General features: G+C 41.1%; 1 protein-coding gene across 12 annotated transcripts in view; it reads left to right on the top strand.

The window, feature by feature from the left end:
- MCTP1 (multiple C2 and transmembrane domain containing 1) overlaps positions 1–13,687 on the top strand; it is a 470,646-nt gene that overhangs the window by 166,898 nt on the left and 290,061 nt on the right. The window lies entirely within an intron of this gene.

The following is a 13,687-nucleotide window of genomic DNA, read 5'->3' as shown; positions in this document are numbered from 1 at the left end:
GAGATGGCCCAGTTGCAGACCACGACAGTTAATAGGGTCTGACCTCTTTTTCTTTTAGATAGAACCACCAAAGACTATGTCTCATTTGGCTTCTCACTTGCAGCTGCTATGGGGAATGAGGGAGGCAGATCTTTTTGGAAGTATTCTTTGGAATATTAGTTGTATGAAAACAGCATTCTATAGTCAGATAACTTTGGGAAACATGGCATATGGGATTCCCCCTTTGAATATTCACACTGGAGGCAAAAGGCAAACACTTTCAAAGAGAGCTTTGTTTAATATTCTTTAACCCAATATTTTTCAAACGAACCCAGTTTCAAAATGTTACTATTCACATTGTAGAACACACTTGGGAAGTACAAGTTAAGCATTCCCTTCAGTGACTGTACTTCTTGGAAAGAGAGCGGGTTAGGACACTCTCTAAGTGGGAATATGCTGTTTCCTCAGCATTTCTGTCTCTGTAAGCCTCTCATAATGTGAGCTCAGCACTGAGTATATGAAAAATTTTCTCTTTTCAACACGTATTTTATTGATTGTACTATTGTGGTTGTCCCATTTACCCCCTTTATTTCCCCTCACCCTGCAGACCCTCTCCCACCTACATTCTCCGCCTTTTAGTTCATGTCCATGGGTCATATATATAAGTTCTTTGGCTTCTACATTTCCTATACTGTTCTTAACACCCCCTGTCTATTTTCTACCTACCATCTATGCTACTTATTCTCTGTACCTATTCCCCCTCTCTCCCCTTCCCACTCCCCTGCTGATAACCCTCCATGTGATCTCCATGTCTGTGATTCTGTTCCTGTTCTAGTTGTTTGCTTAGTTTGTTTTTGTTTTAGGTGTGGTTGTTAATAACTGTGAGTTTGCTGTCTTTTTACTGTTCATTTTTTAATCTTCTTCTTCTTAGATGAATCCCTTTAACATTTCATATAATAAGGGCTTGGTGATGATGAACTCCTTTAACTTGACCTTATCCGAGAAGCACTTTATCTGCCCTCTAAATGTTAGCTTTACTGGATAGAGTAATCTTAAATGTAGGTCCTTGCCTTTCATGACTTTGAATACTTTTTTCCAGCCCTTTCTTGCCTGCAAGTTTTTTTTTTTAAGAAATCAGTTGACAGTCTTATGGGAACTCCTTTGTAGGTAACTGTCTCTTTTTCTCTAGCTGCTTCTAAGATTCTCTCCTTATCTTTAATCTCGGGTAATGTAATTATGATGTGTTTTGGTGTGTTCCTCCTTGGGTCCAACTTCTTTGGGACTCTGAGTCTCCTGGACTTCCTGGAAGTCTATTTCCTTTGCCAGATTGGGAAAGTTCTTCTTCATTATTTATTCAAATAAGCATTCAATTTGTTGCTCTTCCTCTTCTCCTTCTGGCACCCCTATGATTTGGATGTTGGGACACTTAAAGATGTCCTGGAGGTTCCTAAGCTTCTCCTTATTTTTTTGAATTCTTATTTCTTCATTCTCTTCTGGTTGAATGTTTCTTGCTTCCTTCTGGTCCACACCATTGATTTGAATACTAGTTTCCTTCCCATCACTGTTGGTTCCCTGTACATTTTCCTTTGTTTCACTTAGTATAGCCTTCATTTTTCATCTAATTTGTGACTATATTCAACCAATTTTGTGAGCATCCTGATTACCAGTGTTTTGAACTGTGCATCTGATAGGTTGGCTATCTATTCGTCACTTAGTTGTGGTTTTTTTTGGAACTTTGATCTGTTCTTTATTTGGGCCTTATTTTTTTGTCTTGGTGAACCTGTTATGTAGTAAGAGGCAGAGCCTTAGGTCCTCGCCAGGGCGGGGCAACCCATGTGGCTGGGTTGTGATACTGTAAATGGGGAAAGGATCAGAGAGGGAACAATGCTGCTTGCTCCACTCTCTGAGTCACTTCCCCTACTACCCACAGGCAAAGTGGGCCCTTCTGGTTTTGATTTCTGGGTGGGTGGGCTTGTGTACATTTTAGGACCCTGTGGGTCTCTCCAACAAATTCTCCTGTGAGGCTGGGAGTTTCCCCCGCTGCTGCCTCAACCCCCACTGGTGCTTTCCATCAGAGGTTTGAGGTTTTATTTCTCTGTGCTGGAGGCCTGGGTTTTGCAGTTGTCTTGATCTCCAGTTGTTCCTCCTAATTTATCTGCACATGAATGTGGGACCGCCTGCTCCTGCAAGTCCACGAGCCACCACCTTGCCAGGAATCCTCTCCTGCCAGCTGCCTGTCTCTGCCCGGCTGCCCTACTCCACCCCTCCTACCAGTCTGGATGAATGTTCTTCTTTAACTCCTTGCTTGTTGTACTTCCAGACAGTTCAATTTTCTGTCAGTTCTGGTTGTTTTTTGTTTTTAAATTGTTGTTGTCCTTCTTTTGGTTGTGCGAGGAGGCATAGTGTGTCTACCTTGCCTCGATCTTGGCCAGAAGTCTTAGAATAATTTTGACCTTGAGATTTAACCTCATTCAGTAATGTCAGAACCACCTAAGATACTACTTTTCTGAACTGTTTTGATCACACAGCAAAGGAGGAAGCTCAGGGCAGGGAGTGATAAACCTCTGACGTGGGAGGCAGGGATTTCACAGAAGTGTTCCTTAAGCTCAACCTAGAGGGATGTATTGGCATTTTCCAGGTGTGTGGATAAGAGCATGGGCACAGAGACATGGCTTAGCATAACAGTTCAGGAAACTGGTTTGGAAAGCAACAGCAGTGTCTTTGGAGTCTAAGGAGGAAAAAGGAGGTCAGCTCAGCTTTTCAATGTTGTGCTAACAATCTTGGCCTTCGCCTCACAGAACAGTGATTTTTCAACAGGATTGTGCATCAGGTTCACCAGGAGTTTTTTTCAGACTATAGGTACCCAGGTTTTATGCTGATTCATTAGGTTAAATTTTGGGAAAAACACCAAGGTGATTCTAATGTGCACATGAATGAAAACTTGGAGCATGAAGAAAGGGTTACAAGGAGGGGCTATTGTAATTGGAATTTTGAAGGCGTTGAGGAGGAAGATTTGAGAGGAATAATTCCAAAAGCAAGGAAACCTATTTGGAGGCACCCACAGCTCTCTGAGTGAAAGGCAACTAGGAGAACAAAGGCAGTGATATGGGAGTGAGAGGGGGCTGGATGCCACAGGTCTGTAATATTTGGTGGCTGACCAAATGCAGGTGTGAGTGAGACATGTCCGGGTTTCTGGCTTGATGATGCTCACAGCAGGGCAGGAAACACTGAAGGGGATGCTGCTGAGCTCCTGCTCGTTCTTCACCCTTCCCTTCCTGCCTCCCACTTTGCCACCCTGGCACATGTAGCATGGCCCCACCTGAGAGCACTGTCAGCTTCTTCCACAACTGCGGCCATCAGAACCTGGCCTGCTGGTAGAGTTGTCCTAGCACCAGGAGGGCACGTGAATTATGAGAGTAGCCATTTGGGAAAACAGGTGAATGAAGGATCTTTGAAGGGGGAACTCACAGAAGATCCTGTGCACTGTGGATCTAGACAGGGCTGTGATCAGTTACTTTCCTGTTTCTTACTCAGTGAGGCTGAGGAGGTAGGGCTGGGCTGGAAGAGAATAGTCACAAAATGCTTCAGGAATAGGTGCTCTCAGTCCTCTCTCCAGCCAAGTCTCAGCAAAAGAGAGATGGTGAGCCGTGAGTCTGGATGAAAAGAAACCTAATGAGGGCAGGAAGCTGAGACTCTGCTGAATAGCCAAGGAAAAGCTTTGGCAAGTGTCATCATGTAGGCTTGACCTCTTCTTTTCCCAAGGCTAAAAGATAATTAAGAGGAACTCTGGTGTGGGGCTTGGTGAATTCCCTGAAAAGCAGGATGGCTTATCTGCCCAGGATAGCAGGGATGGTGAAAAAAGGCCCTGTGGGCTGCACTGTGACCATGGGGTAATATGACAAGCTGTATAACAAGGTGACAGAATGCTTGAGAAGGAATCTCTCAATACATCCCATGAAAATGGGTGATGAGTGGAGTCCAGATTTGAAACCAGAGGAGCTGGGTTCAAATCCAGATCCCACTACATACTGTATGATTTTGACAACATTATTTCACATCACCAGGTTTTAGTTTCCTCCTTTTAAAATGATCATAAAGTTACTTTCTTTGGAAGTAACTGTCGTGTGTTAAATGTGGAGTACAATGTGGGCTCTCTCATACTGTCGGTGTTTCCACCTGATCGGTGCCTGAGCCTCTTCACGTTGTTGTGATTTGAGCATACACTGGACCAGTGGTCTGTGGAGCAATCTCTTCGAGTGAGACAGTATTGGGTGAAAACTGAAACAGCCTGTACTGTACTGAACAAATTTGACAGTAAAGTGATTGATTAAGATCTTGTTTTCAAGCTCTTGTTTATATTTCCTTAGCCTTACATAATTTGTTTTGTTCAGAATTTATATGAGTAGGGTCAGGAAGGTAGGCTTTCATGTACCACAGAACTGACAGAATGCTTCCTAATTCTGATTTTATTGGAATTCAAGAGCAACTAGTCAGACTCCATTCTAGAGAGGGAAAGGGAGTGGGGTTCATTGGTGCCTGCAAACCAAAGCCAAATATGCTTAGTGTCACTATGTCAACTGACTCCCAGTCATAGCCCCCCCAACACATGCACACATGCACACACGCACACACACACACACCAGAGTTAGAATAAATAGTCTTGTATTGGAGTCTGAGAAGTCCAGTAGTTAGGAAACCTGTGTATCAGACTTGCTTACCCTAAAAGACTTATTTTTCTCATGGACCTATTATAATTGCTCCAGCAGTTTCATATTTCCTATATGAAAATGCAGGAAAAGAGTACAAATAGATGGGCTTTCATGTGTATTACATACTTTTACCTATTTTGTTTTCTTGGGACTCTAGCAGAGGAGTAAAATATAAAATTCACCTCTCTTGTGATTGACCTATTTGAATAAAAATCTAGTCAATGTTAAATTTTATTTAAGACAATTTTTATGTGATCATGGATGTCATTCTGATTTTCAGATACACTAACTAGTCTGCAGTGGCCACAGTCCCACAGGTGAAACATTGAGAGTATGAGGGCCTCGGTAGTTTGCATGCAATTCACTGATTACTTCTGTCTATTTTGTCCATGTGTGCAAGGGGGCAGAATTATTTTTTGAAAGCCTTCGTGTCGGATACTTCGAGTGCACATTTAGCAGATAAAATGAACACGGTGTATGTTAGCAAAGGGCTTTGATCACTCTCATGAATATCAAATGATCAGTTACAGAGAGCGACAGATGAGGGAGAAGGTTATGCAGAGTATAACAGTGGAAGTTCATTCAGATTATTGGCTCAGGGAAGTCTGCTCTAAGAAAGTGACTTTTAAACTGAAACCAGAGATGTACAGAGTTAACTTTGGGTTTCCCCATTGTTTGAAAGATTTTGAGGATTAGAGAAAACGTAAGTAAAGTGCCCAGCACAATATTTGGCACAAGGGTATCCAGGAGATTCAGATCCACTCTGCCTTGTGGTCTAGGAGTACTCTAGGGCCCCACCGCTGCCACCTTCAGTTCTGCATTTGGGGCATTGTAGGTAATGCTGGCTTTGTCGTGGACCCAGCTGGCCCACAGCTTTTCTGGTAGGCCTCGCCGCTGAGCGTGCTCTGTGTGTAACTTCTGTACATATTTGCTTTGTTCATACCCCTCCAGTTCACACCCCTCCAGTGCCATTCATAGTTAAGATCAGAAAGAGCTTTATCTGCCCCTTAGACTTTGTGGTTCCTACTTCTTCATTTACTCCTAGGGGATGGGACTAATGCGGCATGAATTCAGCAAGCCACAGCTCAGGTCTGCCTAGTCCTCTCCCCCACAGCTAGCCTGCCTTTGATGGCCCTGCCTTGACCATGGCCAAAGTCTCAGGGGTAGCTGGTGAGGTCCCAGCATATTGCTCCCTGGACATGGCAGTGCAGGACACTTCCCAAGACAGAGGGGATAGCAGAGCTTGTGTTGGGATCAGACTACACTGAACTTCCCTGAGGAGAGTAATGCCATCATTGAGAGTAGGCAGAAATGGACTGGGCTTGAATCAGTTGTCAGGGGATCCAAGAGGAATTATGAAGGAACCAGAGTTACTGTGGATGCTGGGAGGTTTGGAGCTCCCTGAAGGTATTCTCCAGTCTTTACTGTAGGACTGGAGTCCCCCTAACCGAGGATGAGAGAACTAGAGGAGATGGAGCAGGCCTCATCCACAGGAATCATTAAAGGGCTCTGGGTGCTGCAGGTAGCAGGAAGCAGGTACACTTGTAGCCTCATGGCTCCAGCACCTTTCCCCCACTTGGGGTGGGAAGCAGAGCTCGGATTCAGAGCATCACAATAGCAGAACTGGCTGTAACTACAGCCTAGCGGACCTTTCATGAGGGCAGATGTGTAAGAAGAGAAGTTAGGTGCCAGAGAGTGTGTTAACATGGGTGTGAAAGTGACAAATGCCACCACAGAGAACAGGAAGACAGCTCTCTTCTTGCTTTGTGGCTTCTCAGGTTTGTGGTTTCAAGGCTGCTGAAACCATTATGGGAAGGGACAGTCATTTGTTTTTCCATCTGAAGCTCCCACAGTAGAGGAGAGCTAAAGAGCGTGCTTTGGGAAAGGATGCTACTTTCGTTTATTTTTGTTAAGTTATTTTAGCAAGTTATTAATTTTAATGCATAATTTATAAATCTTTTTGAATTTCTACAGTGAAAATAGAGCTGGTAAATATATAGATGAGACAGTTTATGAATACTGTCAATTTTATTTCTTGTTGTCTAAATTATATCTTTTAAATTTCATTTTCATCTTTAACCAGTCTGGTCAAGAACCTCTAATAAAATGTCAAAATGAGCCCTGGCTGGTGTAGCTCAGTGGATTGAGCGTGGGCCTGTGAACCACAGGATTGCGGTTCGATTCCCAGTCAGGGCACATGCCTGGGTTGCAGGCTAGTTCCCAGGAGGGGCCTCATGGGAGGCAACCATACACTGATATTTCTCTCCTTCTCTCCTTCCCTTCCCCTCTAAAGATAAATAAGTAAAAGCTTTAAAAAAATAAAATGTTGAAATGAGTTGATTACCATGGGCATCCTGTCTTTTTCTATATTTCAGGATGAAAGATCCAATATTTTACCACAATGTAGGCTGCTATTTGTTAATCACTTGTGTCGGATTTAGAGAGTTGTATCACTGGCTTGCTAGAATTGTTAAAAGTTCACAGATACTAAATTTTATCAGGTGCTTTTCCTGTATCTCTTGAGATAGATGTCTGGATTGAGTGTTAGTGGCAGTCACCATTAGTGTCATTTTCACGTGGTTGTGTTCATCCACGGCAGCTCTTCTCAGATAAACAGCCATCAGTTTTATTTCATTATCACTTGCATTTGGAGTGGATTTTCTTGGTCGACCCTATAGTGTGTATATGACTAAACAGTTGCTGGGATCCTATAACTGTCCAATAATTAGATCTTAAGATGCATTGTACTTTGAATATAAGTGCAGTTTTATAGTGCAGATTTTTACATAATTTGATACACTCTGATGTTTCATTGATATCACAGTTTTTCTTGTGCCTCCATCTCTCTGATTCCTACTGAAAGATGCAATAAGTGGGGTAAGTTGGCTGTGGAGTTACTTGCCTTGCTACGGTTGGGTTAAGTTAACAACCTTTGGTGGCTCACACTTCACAGGACTGTAGGGGTAAACATACTTTGATAAAAACTGAGGCTTGGTGATTTTCGGTGACTGACCCAGAGGAAGACAGTAGTATGTGGTAGAGACAAGATTTAAATCTACATCTGTTAGACTCCAAAGCTGGTGCCTTTTACATCACTCCACATGGCTTCTTAGGAACATGCAAAAGGCTTGAAGGTTAATATTGGGTCTGAGATGTACTTTCAGTCATCTTGTCTGGGCTTACTTGCTAACTTACTGGTTATGACCTCGCACATGCTGCCTAACCTCTCCTCATCTCAGTCATGGAGAGTTGTTTATAAAGATCAAATCAGTCAATATTTGTAAAATGCTTAGAATAGTTCCTTACACATAGTAAATATTCACCAAATGCTAATTACTCTTACTACTATCAACTATTTTACTTGGTCCTCAGTATTCCTAAAATTGTCAGAAAAATGTTATGCTGTTGAATCTGAAAATGAACAAATAAATATCTGTGTATATGCTATAGAAAGTATTGATAATAATCTTGATAAGACTAGAAGGAACTTCAAAAAAGGAGGAGCCAATAAATAATGATACTTCAAAATACGAAGATCCCACTGGAAATCCTAGTTTTCCAAATCAACGCAAAAGAATTCCACTGAGCACTTATGGGTTGCTCTATCAGTAGTGAACTACCTAAAAAGATGTGCCAAAAGAAATAGATACCATCGCTCCAGAGTGTGTATTAAGTGATGACAATCAAAATATACTGTAGGTTCATGTTTTCCCCTTATCTCAGGGTCTATATCTCTTCTTATTTGTTCCCATTAATACCCAATAGTTGTCTTTCATACAGTGGGGATTTGACAGCTTTGATAGAGCATATCACATCACAAATCAGTCTGATCCAGGAATCATTCCATAAGTGGGGAGGGGTAAACCCCGGGGCACGGGACTGTGGGTACCAGGTCTTGATTACATCTGTCAAATGGGTAATACTGAGAGATCTAAGTAAAAAGAACTGGAGGAATTTTCCTTTTGTCCATTTTCATGTCTTCTGCAGGATCTAATACTGTGTCTTATACAGAATGATGATTGTTAACTTGAATCGTGATTTATTCTTTTTAAAGGATCTCAAGAAGATACCCTCCTGATTTGTGTTCTATGTTTTCAAATGGTTTGACTTAGTTTTAACACTACACTTAGCTGGTCTGAAAATTCCAGCTGAGTATAGTGTTAATGCACGGGGTAAGCTGAGACACCACTTGGTGAAGATAGCAGAGCAGCTGTTGACTCTGATCTGTGAATGAAAAGGAGCTGAATCCTTCCCTGGACTGTTAAATGAGAAATATATTACCTTCTTATTCATTGAGCATCTGTAATTTTGGAGTTATTTGTTACTGCCGATTGGCCAAAAGTAACTAATGCACTGTGAAAGGCTACAGAGACAAATGAATGGTTGAGCACCTGGCTTTAAGAGGGATGTAAGACCTCACTAACTCGCTCAAAGTCAACCTCTCATAAGTATTGACTTTGGCCTCTGGAGACACAGAAACAAGTCTTGGCTCCACTAAAGCCTCCAGGGTGATGGTGGACAGGCCCTGGAGCTGTGGGGGCTTTCCTCCCTCATCCATTCTATTCTGTAGTATCTCATTTTGTGAGCATGTTAGAGCAGGATAAGATCACTTGAAGCTCTAAATATTCAAAATTCCTGAGAGCAAAACAAAACAAAAACCCAATGTTTTCTGAACTCAGATTAGAAGAATGATCAGAATCCACCCAGGCTGATCCAGTAGGTCAGAGTGGATTTGGAGCATGACCAGATGAGTCTTATGATAGGGCAAGTTTGGAACTTTCAATCATAGAAGACAGTTGATTTTTATCAACTGCCAAATATCTTTTAGTCGAAAGTGCACTCTTATTATTACATAATATATTCCCTTTATGTAACCCCTTCAGGGTTCTGCTTTTCATCTTCAAACATTTATGAATGGTTGCCTGCCTCCTTGAATTCTCCTCTGTGTTTTAAGTCGTGGAGGCCACACCTGGGCACAATACCAGCCAGAGGGATTGTGTTGCTATTTGTGAGTCAAAGTCCCTCACCATCTGCTTGGGACCTAGGATGTACTCAATAATGTCACTTTCCTCCCTTTTGTGTTCCTTTAGTTTCTCCTCTTCTCCTTTTCTGTCCAGTACAAAGACAAATGGTTAGATAGAGCCTTCTTTGTCAAAGTGTGGTCTGTGCACATCCTAGGGGCTGAGGCCTCTCCCCAGACCACAGCATCCAGTCTGCATTTGGACGAGGTTTCCTGGTGCTTCCACAGCACGTTGAGGTTGGAGAAGTAGAAATTAGAGACTGTGGTTGGGGTTCTCACACTCCTCCCTGCAACCCCCAAAAGGACCCTGAAGGTCGTGACTTATGTTCAGTCATAATTTTATATTTATATGTGAATACCATATTCATAAGCATGAATACGATGTCTGAATTGATTGAATTGTCTGCTTTGGAGTGCATGAATTTACAGAAACTGAAATTAGCTTATCATTCTGATTTAAGGTGGTGGAAATACACTTATTTAAATCCATGAAAAGGGCTCATGCTTCATATGTTCTTGTTAAAATCTGGAAAGAACTCTATTACTTCAAATTTTGGCCTGCAATTCTCCACACATTGTTTTATTTCTCTGATTTAAGTATAAGAATATGGGCACATACAAGAGAGTGGATATTATGGCAGGGAGAGGGGTGGGTGGATGTGGAAGAGGGTGTGGGGGGATAAATGGTAATGGGAAAAATACAATAAAATATATTTAAAAAAGTAAATAAATATAAGAATATGGAACATTCACAAGTATATTGTTTTGTGCCTAAAAATATACCTATGACTTTTCTGAAAATGAGTTATTTTAGTATTGTAAGTATTTTTGTCACATTTTATTTGCTATAGTGACTTTCTGAGGCAAAGAAACCAATAAAATGTTTTTTCCATGGAGAGATATTAGTTTCTTTTCATTTAACTGGGTGGCATGCCTCAGTGAATTGAGCTCTGACCTATGAACCAAAGGGTCTATGGTTCAATTCGCAGTCAGGGCACATGCCTGGGTTGTGGGCCAGGCCCCCAGTAGGAGGCGCGGAAGAAACAATTACAGATTGATGTTTCTCCCCGTCTCTTCTTCCTTTTCCTTTTCTCTAAAACTAAGGGGTGAAGGATTGCTGGAAGAAAGGGAGGTACTAGGCTGAGGGAGGCAAAGCGGGAGAAAGTGAGACAAGTGTAATAACATAATCAATAAAATATACTTAAAAAATTAAAAATAAATAAATAAATAAAATCTTTTAAAAAAAAACCCACAAACTGTTGCATGGCTAGAATTAAGTGAAAACTCTGGGATTTTTTCCTCATATTAAAACTTGGGTTGAACTGGACAGCCTTTCAGTCTTCTTTTATAAAACAAGTTAATGAAATTTTATGTGTTTAGAAACTACACATTAAAAGTTCTATAGGCCATTATCATAAATTTAACTTGGGGCTCCTAAGTACGCATGCCAAATAGTGCTTCCTTTGTTTATTACTCATTCGGTTCCTGCACACCACCACCTACAAGAGCCACAGTCCTTCAGTCTGGGGTTCCCTCACCCCACTGCTGCACCTATAGTGAGAAGTCCTCCTCTTTAGAGGGGCTTTAGGATGGTAGCATTAGATCTAAGATCTTCTAGCTATTTGATTAGGGGCTGGAAGACAAGAATCTAATTTGTCCACATGTAGGAAAAAAATGTTAGGAGAAAGTTCAAAGTTTTAGCTAACCACCAAAACACTTTAAATCATTTCAAATCTCAAACTTTTATATGCATAGAGGTTTCTCAGGGCAGATCCCTGGGTCCCATCCAGGAATGTCTGAATGATTCAGTACCTCTAAGACAAAGCCCAGGACATTGCCAGGCTAACATGTTGATGAAGGTTTAGTGGACCACATTTTGAAAAATATTAGTACTTTTTAAAGTGTTTGGAGGGGAGAGGGGAGGGAATTTCAGGGGAAATAAGGGAGGGATTTAGAGGAACCTATATAAAGGATACATGGACAACAACTGAGAAGGGTGGAAATGGGAGGGAGGGGGGAGGGTGGGGGGTGGGACGGGATGGGAGTAATAGACAGAAAACTGTACTTGAAAAATAATTAAATAAAAATTTTGAAAAAAAAAATAAAGTGTTTGGAATTGGTCTAACTCAGTCTGAAGGCTTACCCAGAAAGTGCTGAATCTTATTTCAAAACTTTTCATAGGACTGTCTTAGAAAATAATATACTTACTATCTCAAATTTTCAGATAAAACTTATTCAATATTACAAATGCCTTGCAGTTAGGTTACTTTCTTGCAGTTTGTTTCTTTATGTTAATCTGTACTTTTTTGATAATATGTAGAGATGTATTTCTCAAATATATTTTGTCATATTTATACTGAAAGCATAATAAGCTACTTGTTCAAGGACAGGAGATGGCTTAGACCAAGAGCTCACAGACCAACCTTCACAGATAGGACAGAAAACTGGAGAAGTCACACTGCCCACAACCTAAGGAGGAAGTCCTGCTGGTTAACGGAATGCTGGCAGGGAGGTACTGAGCTAAGCAGTACGTGATCATCTCGGCAGGTAGATGGAATCTCTGTGACCATATTGGGTGACCACTGGGGATCCATTTTGGGCATTGGAGTTTATGCATTGGTCTGTGGTTCCTTAGTTATTGGGGATTCTACAGTCTTTGAGGGTCTGGAGTACTGAGTAGTTGCAGAGCCTCAGGCCTGGGATAGGATTGGATAAGATGGGAATACAAGGCTGACTTTGGCTAAAGCAATTCCTATAACCGGAGTAAATTAAAAAAATACAATAGAGTGACTTCGGGTCCAATGGAGGCATACATACACACACTTTGCCTCCTCATGCAAACATAAAAAAGAATTATAACTAAATCGCAAAACAACACCAAGAACTGTCAGAAGATTGAATTGTATGGAAGTCCAACAACCAAGGATTTAAAGAAGCCACATCCATCCAGATGGGTGCCTTTTACAGGGAGTCAAAGCAGCTCTACCTAATAAACAGAAACAAACACGGGGAGGCTGCCAAGTTGAGGAGACAAAGAAATGTGGCCCAAATGGAAGAACACAATGAAACCCCAGAAAAAGAACTAAATCAAACAGAGATAGCCAACCTATCAGATGCAGAGTTCAAAACACTGGTGATCAGGATGCTCAAAAAAATCAGTGAGTTTGGCAGCAGCACACACAGAAAATGGTTACACTAAGTGAACTAAAGAAAAATCTACACAGAACCAACAGTAAAGAGAAGGAAGCCAGGATTCAGATCAATGATTTGTAACATAAAGAGGAAATAAGCATTCAAGCAGAACAGAAAGAAGAAACAAGAATTTTAAAAAATGAGGATAGTGCAAGATGACTCTGGCACATCTCCAAATGTACCAACATCTGAATCATAGGGATGCCAGAAGGAGAACAGGAAGAGCAACAAACTGAAAACTTATTTGGAAAAATAATGAAAGAAAAGTTCCCTAATTTGGTAAAGAAAATAGATATGCAAGTCCAAGAAGCACAGAGAGTCTCAAACAAGTTGGACCCAAAGAGGATCCTACAAAGATATGCCATAATTAAAATACCAAAGGTCAAAGATAAAGAAAGAATATTAAAAGCAGCAAGAGGAAAGGAGAGAGTTACCTAAAAAGGAGTTCCCATAAAGATATCAGTTGATTTCTCAAAAGAAACTTTGCAGGCAAGAGGGGACTGTCAAGAGGTATTCAAAGTGATGAAAAGTGAGGACCTACAAGCTAGATTACTCTATCCAGCAAAGCTATCATTTGGAATGGGAGGGCAGATAAAGTGCTTCTCAGACAAGGTAAAGCTAAAGGAGTTCATCATCACTAAGCCATTATTACATAAAAAGTTAAAGAGACTTATTTAAGAAAAAGAAGATCACCAAACTATGAACATTATAAAAGAAACAAATTCACAACTACCAACAACTGAATCCAAACAAAATAAGCAAACGACTAGAACAGAAACAGAATCAC

Source organism: Sturnira hondurensis, unplaced genomic scaffold (genome assembly GCF_014824575.4).
Source record: "Sturnira hondurensis isolate 20B ecotype Veracruz unplaced genomic scaffold, ASM1482457v3 Scaffold0021354, whole genome shotgun sequence".
Taxonomy (NCBI): domain Eukaryota; kingdom Metazoa; phylum Chordata; class Mammalia; order Chiroptera; family Phyllostomidae; genus Sturnira; species Sturnira hondurensis.
Note: the sequence above shows the minus strand (reverse complement) of the source record. Positions and strands in the feature narration are given on the sequence as shown.